The sequence below is a fragment of the Stegodyphus dumicola genome, chromosome 8 (genome assembly GCF_044657685.1).
Source record: "Stegodyphus dumicola isolate Sdum_Otavi_A_Nest chromosome 8, ASM4465768v1".
NCBI lineage: Eukaryota > Metazoa > Arthropoda > Arachnida > Araneae > Eresidae > Stegodyphus > Stegodyphus dumicola.
The window spans coordinates 161,217,546-161,228,456 of record NC_140775.1 but is presented as its reverse complement, the minus strand read 5'-3'; positions in this window follow the sequence as shown (position 1 = coordinate 161,228,456).

Genomic DNA, 10,911 nt, shown 5'->3' with positions numbered 1-10,911 from the left:
TGGAAGGGAACCTGACCTCCGCAGGCTAACTGACACTAAGGTCTCGAAAGACTATTTCTAGTCAATAGAGTTTTTTCATTCTAGAAATACTCATTATCTAGAGCTATCTTTTTTTCTAGCCATTGTAAACTACAGATATAGTGGGAAAAATTCTCATTTTACATAATTTTCGGATAATTACATTTTACGTTAAATAATTTTAGATTTTGATTAACGCAATCGATGAATATGGCAGAATAATTGTTTGTTGTAAACATTGTAAATTTCAACGTTTTTTAAGTAAAGTTTTCAAGTAAACATCTCTTTTATCCACATAGCCATTGGTAAACTTTTCAAACTTATACTTGTTCTTATTGCAGTTATAAACAGAAATGTGAACACTCAGATACTGCCGCTTGTTAAAGTTAGTACAGTCTGCGGCTGATTCTATATCTGCCGAGGTGTTTTCGAAAAAAACTTGAAAGATAATAAATTATGTTACCTGCTGAGTCATCGAAATATTATATATTTGTTTATTGAAACTGAAAATTTTATAATTTTCTATAAAACTGCAATGGAATTATTGCATTGAGTAATCTTCAGTGTGATGTAGTGTCCTAAATATAAAAGTATGCAAAAATCAAATTGGAAATTACAGCAAATCAGTCCCTAGAAATATGCTATGCCTGTATTAATCTAGTAGCAATCAATTATTCATGAACATTATAGTATGCATGCCATATAACAATTTCTCAGCAGTACAGGAAACAACTTCGATATGCGTGCCTTTTCTTTTAACATAGTTTTTCTCTCGTTACTTTTAAGATAAACATATAACTTGAAATAGTTTTTCTTCCTCCAGCTTTCACTTATTTATTTTTTAAAATATCTCCACTAAAATCAGAGTGATATTATTAACAATTTTTCTTTATTATATAAATATAAAATTTATCCTTTATTATATAAATAATTGAAATGCTTAAATTTGACATTCTAATAAATATTTTATAGTAACTCTCTGAAAAATTTAACTTCTTTTAAAATGTATGAAAATGAATTAAATCGTGTATTTTTTCCAGTCTTAATGATAATAGAATTTTAGAATCATCAGTTATATATCCGTATTGATTATGAGAAATTATCTCATTCTTCTTTGAGCTGGAAATTGCTCAATGGAGCTTCTTCCAGCTAGAATTTGAACTCGGGGTGTAAGTGATAGTAGATCGGACTATCAGTCGGAATGCCTGTGGTTCGTATTCCGCTGATAGGATAACGGATTTTTCGTGTTTTTTTTTTTTTTTTCCTCATAAAAACGCTATGTCTCTTCAATGGCACCCCAACGAAAACATGTCAGACGATAATTCGTTAACACATGAATTATTCCGACAGTGCCTCGTGCTTCTTCTCTCTCGCCCTTTAAATGAAAACAAATAATACGGAATTATGCCATTCTCACTATCTTATTATAAATGGAAGTCCTTCCAGCTAGAATTTGGAAGACCTCCTTATTAGAAGCACAAAGAGAGCACTGCTGAATTTTCGCATTTCTTGCTTCGAAAAAGAGTCCACCAGTGGCCGAGAGGTAATGCCGCTGAACACTGGTAGTTCGGTCCGAGGTTCCAATCCCGCGAACGGGCTGGTTGCATGGGTGTTTTCGTGGTTTTCCCCATGTGTAACGTGTACAAGTAACAAGTGTAACAAGTTTCCCTTAGAAAGTCCTCCACGAAAGGCATCCCTCCCCTTAGGCAGATAGCCCTAGTGTGCTTTGCCATAATTAAATACACCACCACACCACCACCTTGCTTCGAAAAACATCCAATGTATCTGCATGGTATCTTTCTATTTGTGCAGCATTCGAAATTATTCCGCTTTCGCAAATTTTTCAAATTTACTTTTTCTTGTATCGTTATTCCATTTGTCGTATATTGATAGGTGAAACAATGCAGATTTCTGTCTATTTTCTTAAGTTTTCGTATCGGCAGGAAAATGTACTGTCACACTTAAAATTGGTTTTAATGCTGAAAAGGATTTGATTGTTTGGTTCTATTTTTCCTTTTTCTTCCTTTAAAGATTTATTTTTCTTCCATATACTTATTTATTTATTACATTTTAATCTAATAGTCTCCCAAAAACTAAAGCGATAAAAAAGTTCTTTGATTCCAAGATAAAAGAAACTTTCATTATGCTTTGAATTTCTTCAGCAATCTTTCACCAGTAGGATTTATTTTCTTCTTTCACCTACTGATACTATGTGATTCTATATATGTAATATATCTGATTATGTATGTGTGTGAGTGTGTCTAAAGGTTTAATTGATATATATATGTCATCAATGATATATATATATATATATAATCAATGATATATATATATATATATAATCAATGATATATATATATGCATTCATATTTTAGCATATATATATATTATAATGCATATATATATATATTGCATTTTATAATTTCATTACACAAAAATTTTATACCTTAGGGAGTATACCTTTTATAGTAGATTTTGGGAATGCTTGAATTTTGAGTGAAAAGGAAAGTCAAGATTTCTACTACTTTACCCCGTTCAGTGCTTTCTCTTTTACTGAGGAATTAACATCATAGGAGGGCTGTTTTTGCCCAAAGGTTCGGCCTTTGTGGGAACGGTTAGGGGAAATAATTTTTCATTCGTGAATTGACATCTTCAAGAAGCATTGACTCTCAGTGAGTAAAAGACAGACATCTGGAAAGATGTATATAAGCATAAAATGGTTTTCGAATCCAAATAACATTAATTTAGAGACATTTTTGTGGATGCAATATATAATATTGAGATAAAAGTATAAAAGTAAGTAAAAGAGGGCGATGTAGGGTGATTTCATTGTTCGACTATTCGATACACTATTCGACTATGTTAGAGAAAGGCCTCAAACATAGTACTGTCGGCCCTGTGTTTAGATTTGCTAAATTTACTAAAGCACACGATATCTATCTACCAAGATAAAGATATTCTACTTCCGACGAGCTTTCTAAGAAACACTTACACGCATTTAGTTTACATGTTGAGAAAAATCATAAAAATTCCATGCAGTTGATCTATTTCGTCGCTGAAAATATATAACTGAAGCCAAGAAGAATCGATAGTGTTCTCTGGCTTCAGGCACCTAGATTTCTCACTTTGAATTTGGAACTAGAAATATAATTACAAATGTCTCTACTAGGGAAGATCAAAATTCATTATTTGATTTTTTTTTCATCAAAATTCATTATTTGATTAATCTTTGATTTTTTTGTAGACACATGTAAAATCTGGATAAATACGTTTTCTCGTTTATAAATTACAGAAGATTTTTCAATAATTCCTGATATTTTAAAGGAAACTTTTGATGTATTTGTTTCCTGTAACAGGTCTAAATAATCATTCATTAAAGCCACACTAATTTTAACGATCTGAAAATTAACAAATGAGTTGAACTCTTTCATAATTATAATAAAAAACGTAATTTGGGTTTAAGATTACCTCAGAAGTGATTTTTTTTTTATTTCTTAATTTAGATGCCTTACAATCCAACAGTTATTTCCCCTATTCAACTACGGCCATATTAGTGGCCGGTAAATACTGGTGGTTCGATTTACACCCTGACGAACGAATACGATGGCTGAATGGTATTTTTCCATGTTTTTCCCTATATATAACATGAATATGAGAGTTTTCTCGTTAAAAAGTCCTCTACGAAGGCATCACTTTCCTTAAAAGCAGATAGTCCTCGTGTGTTTTGCTGTATTCAAGTAATCCTTACCTTCAAACTACGGCACCTGTCACACTAAATCAAGATTAAAGGTTTCTAAACAAGATTTTTAATCGGCCTGCGGTGGCCAAGCGCTAAAACCGCTGAGTACTGGTAATCCTACCTAAGTTCAAATCCTGGTGAACACGCTTGTTCGGTGAAAGTTTTCTACGTTCAATGTGAAGGAAATCTAGTTTTCCTTAGAAAGTCCTCCCTGATAGTTTCCGTCCTCTTGCGCAGATGCCAATTCCATTAAATTTTCTGCATTAAACACAATTGTAAATCTTTCTTTTTAAAGAAATCTCAGGGGAAATAATTGTAAACATCAGCTTCAGTGCGATTATGAATTATTATTTTAAAGTAGCTAACATTTTGAGTGGGAAAAGCATTTTTAATACGCTCATAAACAACCCCTCCTCTAAACTGGCATCAAACTGTGTCGATTTCTAAAACAATCTATATAAATACGTTTCCAAAAAATTCTGCTAAAATATTAAAAGTTGTATTTGTAGAGCATTTATTAGTTAGATTTGTGACTACCTACTCAACTTTTGTAACTTATAAGGTATTTTCTCCCGCCTTCTTAGCATACCTTCGTGGTGTAATGGTCAGCACGCACGGCGTGTATTCGAGAGGTTGGTGGTTCGAGTGCCGGCGAAGGCATTGCTCCTATTTCACATGTCCTGCTTCGAAATAACCTAATGTTTCTATAGTGGCACCCAAACCAAAAAAGGTGGTGGATGATGATTTTCCACCGCAAGGATTTGGCGATTCGGTCCCCTAATCCCCAGTCGCCCTTTAAAAGGGGGAGTATATACGGTATTTTCTCCCGCCCTTTTAGCATGCCTTCGTAGTCTCAGTACGCTCGGCGCGCATTCGAGAAGTCCGTGGTTCGCGTCCCGGGTAAGGCATTGCTCATTTTTCATGTCTCTTGCTGTTAAAAAAAATTTAATGTCTCTAAAAACCTTCCATTCATCAGAATAGTAATAAAGTCATGAAGCATAGTGGGTAGGGGGGAAAAAGGAATTTTAAAGAAAAAATTAGTTTTACAAAATGACTCAAAATTTCTTGAGACAGTATAAGTAGTTATATAACTCAAATAATTAAATATTTGACCTCTTAATTTTACCAGTATTTCTGTATAGAAATAAAAAATTATTAAATATCTTTAATGAGTATCATAGATAGTGGAGCACATCGAGTGAGCTTCACAATATTTTCAAAAGCAGCCACTTTGACAAATGAACAGAACTGTCGGGAATCGCTTATGAATGTCACTTACACGTTTCATAATGCCAAGAATGTTATAAAAATAACGGTTATGCTATATCAACAACTTACCGATCTTTCCAAAGTGCTTAAGAATAGAGCTGTTCCAAAAATTGTATTCAGTTCATTCACGGTGTTTAATCAAAAGCTCGTCCTCGATTTTTGAACTGCTTATCGATAAGCTATTGAATTCAGATTTTGTACAATTACGTTTACGAATGATAATAATTCGATTTAGAGTTTTTAAAATTTAATGTCGAAGAGATTTTTTGCGCATATTTCCATTTATGAATAAACTAAAAATCTTAAATTTTTAAGTTTGCATCATTTTACAAAGTGTAAAATAGCTTTTGAAATAAAATTTGCATGAAATTTGTAACCTAATTTCTGATTTGGGGGCGAATTTTGTTTTAAATTTATATATTTTTTCGATTATTTGAGGTAAAAGGATACTTGGAAGTAAAAGACTGAACCAAAAGTAATAATAATAATAATAATAATTTAACGCATAGATTAATGGTAATAAGAGATTACTTAATAGCTTCTTTGCTAAATTCCTGTACAGTTTTATAAGAAGAATCATAGGCTCTTAAATTACGAAATCAAATAATTGAATCGCATTGTCAGATGTATAATATTTATAAATTTATCAAGACAGCCTCACGTTTTTATTATTCGTGATATAAATTTGTAGAAGAATTTTTAAAGAGAATTATTTAATCTCGTATTCCCATTAAATTACACGATACATTATTTTTAAAACAAAGGGCGTTAGCCAAGAAGGTCTATTAACTTCATTTTTTCATTTTCCGTTGAAAACTATGTCAGTTCACTTTTCAAACTGTTGCTACCACATATTACAGCCCTGTATTATATTTAAAGAAATTAAATAATGGTTTTGGTTTATTAGATTACGGCAGAGCACTCGAGGGCTATCTGCCTTGAAATTAAATAATGAATAATCTGCATAAATATATGTATGTTTCTCGCATTGTGATAAAACAACTGTACCTAGACCCATCCAATTTTGAATAACGTACATTTCCACCCGAATATGGGCATCTTGAAGCCGAGATTTGGAATTTGTTTTATTATATGTTTCCTATTTCGTAAAACTTCAATGAATTTTTTATTAAGAAACTCAACGATTTTAAAGCGAGCAAAGGCAACACTGTATGAAAATAATAATATAAAAAATTATCTTCAACGGGCGAGACTGTGTATTGGAAATTCTAAAGATATGCTCATTTAAAATTTATTTTGCGGTATTGATGTTTGACTGAAGTTTTATGGTTTAAGTGCGAAGAACATGATATTTAAAAATAAAGGTAACCCACAAACCGTTAAAACCGTTGCATTTATTACTTTTATTTTTCTCGTTTTAATTCATTAATGCTCTTATAGGTAAACGTTCATTTTGTAAAAAATTCTATTTCTTATTCAATAACTGCTCTAAAACGGAAATTCTTAAATCCCTTTATATATGCATCCACTTTGTAACTGGTAATAAATTTGTTTCTTTAGAGTCAGTGTAAGGCCTTTATGCCTTTATCCCAAAACATCAAGGAGATTTCTCCCCACGCTAATGACAGCCATTACCCATTGTCGTCAGGATTGCATGGACCCTTGTCCCCTTAGGCATTGGGGGTTGGAAGACATACAAAAATACGGGCTAGTCCTTTTTGGCGTGTTTTTTCGATTATACAAAAACACGGGACTGTCCGTTTTCGAGGGTACATTTAAACTAACAATAATCCGTAACGAACCGTTAAGAGACCTGCATAAAAGAACGAGAAAATCCGGGTGAAACCGTTAATGGGCTAGAAGACATGATAAAAATTAACAAAAAGATTTTTTTTTTTTTTTTTTTTTTTACATCTCAGAATTTTTTTTTTCTGAGCTCTGAGAAATTTTTCCTAGCCGATCCCATTTCGTTTTTCGACTTTCACTTTCAACTCTTCATTTTTCTATAAAAGCATTTCACGTTTCTGTTCAGAACAGTGCGCGCTGTTGATGAGGCAACATGTCTCTCTCTACCCAAATCTGGAACCCTAGTCACGAGAGAATATGAGACTAGAAAAATAGTTTAGCTTATTGATTTAAAAAATGTCCCATGCTAGAACTCAGAATTATAATCAGAGCGGGGCTTTCCAGTATCCACTTCCAAGATTTTAGATTTGCCATGGGTGACATGTTCCCAAATTCATAAATTCTTTAATTATAGTCCCCTTCTTTGACAAATGGCTAAGAAATTCTTAAAGAATATCATGAGTTTGGGTAAAGAGAGAGACGTGTTGCCTCTTCCACAGCCCACACGGATCTGAAGTGAAACGCGGAATAGTTTAGCTTATTGATTTAAAAAATGTCCCATGCTAGAACTCAGAATTATAATCAGAGCGGGGCTTTCCAGTATCCACTTCCAAGATTTTAGATTTGCCATGGGTGACATGTTCCCAAATTCATAAATTCTTCAATTATAGTTCCCTTCTTTGAAAAATGGCTAAGAAATTCTTAAAGAATATCATGAGTTTGGGTAAAGAGAGAGACGTGTTGCCTCTTCCACAGCCCACACGGATCTGAAGTGAAACGCGGAATGCTTTTATAGATAACTTCCCCAGTTATCTATTGATGATGTCCAGTTATCCCCAGTTATTGAAACAAAGTCAAAATCCAATCGAAAGTAAAATCCCAACAGAATTCCACAAGAATGAGTCATAGTCTATTTTTAGAAAGAGTGAGACAACATTCCCAGACAAAAAGAGAAGGGAATTAATTTTTATCATGTCTAGAAGACATGATAAAAATTAACAAAAAGATTTTTTTTTTTTTTTTTTTTTTTATCTCAGAATTTTTTTCTGAGCTCTGAGAATTTTTTCCCAGTCGGCTTGATTCACAAAACCAGATATATTCAAATTATTTCTATAGAGGGTTCTCATCTATTTAAACCACTCGCGTTTCAGCTTTAAATCAGTCTGTGCTGTGCACTGGAGCTGAATTGTTTTCAGCTGTCAGACATTTTTTTTCCAACAGCCGACTCGATAGTCCAAATGACACCTTGAAATTTGGAGAGAGGTCAAGTCGATTCGGATGACGGTAAAGAATTTGAGGGCTATTTGCCTTAAGAAATGCCTTCGTGGAGGACTTTGGAAGGGAAACTGGCTCGTATTCACGTTACACATGGGGAAAAACCACGAAAAAAAACAGCCATGCAGCCAGCTTGAAAGTCAGTCGTTCACGTTTAACAAAATATGAAATGGATTTTATAAAAACATATTGGGATCGTATTCAAAATTGGATCATTCTGTTGTTTTATCAGAATATGCCAGTATACGATTGAACAATTCTATTGAATCACATGATCTTGCCTTCTTGAAAGTCATTTGTTAACGTTTCACAAAATATATATCAGTATAAGATGGAACTATCGTGATCCGTTATCCTGACTGATGGAGTCAGCTGTGGATCACAAGACCTTGCCTTTTTTGAAAAGGATTTGTTAAAGTTCCACAAAATATATTAGTATACAATGGAACTATCGTGATCCGTTAATTCTGACAAGTCTAGTCAGCTGTGGATCACGAGATCTTGCCTTCTTGAAAGTCATTTGTTAAAGAAGTTTCACAAAATATATCAGTATACAATGGAACTATCGTGATCCGTTAATTCTGACGGGTCTAGTCAGCTGTGGATCACGAGATCTTGCCTTCTTGAAAGTCATTTGTTAAAGAAGTTTCACAAAATATATCAGTATACAATGGAACAATCGTGATCCGTTAATTCTGACAAGTCTAGTCAGCTGTGGATCACGAGATCTTGCCTTCTTGAAAGTCATTTGTTAAAGAAGTTTCACAAAATATATCAGTATACAATGGAACAATCGTGATCCGTTAATTCTGACGGGTCTAGTCAGTTCTGGATCACGAGATCTTGCCTTCTTGAAAGTCATTTGTTAAAATTTCACAAAATATATCAGTATACGAGGGAACAGTCGTGATCCGATTATACTGACTGCTCTAGCCAGCTGTGGATTACGAGATCTTGCCTTTTGAAAAGGATTTGTTAAAGAAGTTTCACAAAATATATCAGTATACAATTGATAAAATCGTGATCCGTTAATCCTGACTAGTCTAGCCAGCTGTGGATCACGAGATCTTGCCTTGTTAAAGTTTCACAAAATATATCAGTATACGAGGGAACCATCGTGATCCATTGATCCTGACTGCTCTAGCCAGCTATGGATCACGAGATCTTGCCCTGTTGAAAGGGATTTGTTAAAGTTTCACAAAATATATCAGTATACGATTGATAAAATCGTGATCCATTTTTCCTGACTAATGGAGTCAGCTGTGGATCACGAGATCTTGGCTTCTTGAAAGGGATTTGTTAAATTTTCACAAAATATATCAGTATACGATTGATAAAATCGTGATCCGTTTTTCCTGACTAATGGAGTCAGCTGTGGATCACGAGATCTTGGCTTCTTGAAAGGAATTTGTTAAAGTTTCACAAAATATATCAGTATAGGATGGAACAATCGTGATCCAATTACACTGACGAGTCTAGCTAGCTGTGGATCACGAGATCTTGGCTTATTGAAAGGAATTTGTTAAAGTTTCACAAAATATATCAGTATAGGATGGAACAATCGTGATCCGTTTTTCCTGACTAATGGAGTCAGCTGTGGATCACGAGATCTTGGCTTCTTGAAAGGAATTTCTTAAAGTTTCACAAAATATATCAGTATAGGATGGAACAATCGTGATCCAATTACACTGACGAGTCTAGCCAGCTGTGGATTACGAGATCCTGGCTTCTTGAAAGGAATTTGTTAAAGTTTCACAAAATATATCAGTATAGGATGGAACAATCGTGATCCAATTACACTGACGGGTCTAGCCAGCTGTGGATCACGAGATCCTGGCTTCTTGAAAGGAATTTGTTAAAGTTTCACAAAATATATCAGTATAGGATGGAACAATCGTGATCCAATTACACTGACGTGTCTAGCCAGCTGTGGATCACGAGATCTTGGCTTCTTGAAAGGAATTTGTTAAAGTTTCACAAAATATATCAGTATAGGATGGAACAATCGTGATCCGATTACACTGACGTGTCTAGCCAGCTGTGGATCACATGATCTTGCTTTGTTGAAAAGGATTTGTTAAAGTTTCACAAAATATATCAGTATACGAAATAATAGCATGTTTTCTATAAAAACAGCTATTGAGTAAAACATTTCTAGCCTTGAAAAGCAAAAACAGTAGCACAGGGGAAAATATTACCCTACCTCAAAGTATTGAAAGGAAATAAGAATACATTTCTATAAAATGGGTGACTCAATAAATATTTGTAGTCTATGAAATACAAAAGAGTAAGAAAAAAATGTTCACATACCTTCACAGAAGCTCTTCCCAGGAGAGTGAGAAGCGTGTATCCACGTTGAGTGCACAGCACAGACTGATCTGAAACTGAAACGCGAGTGGTTTAAATACATTAACGAGTTGCTTCTAGAAACCGACTGGGAAAAATTCTCAGAGCTCTGGAAAAATTTTAACACATTAAAAAAAAAAAAAAAAAAAAACCTTCCTTTTTTCTTTCTTAATTTGATGTCTTCACTTTTTTTATTTCTACAAGGTCAAAAGAATGAAGACATCAAATTAAGAAAGAAAAAGGAAGTTTTTTTTTTTTTTTTTTTTTTAAATCTTTTTTCAGCTTTGAAAATTTTCTTCCCAGTCGTTAACATTTCGTTTTTGGACTTTTACTTTCAATTCTTGGACCCATGATGTTCTTTTCTTGATGTTCTTGTAGTATATTTCTATACAAATTCACTCCTTTTCCCCAAAAAAGATATCTTTTTTTATTTTTTTTTTAACCTTCCAATTTGTATA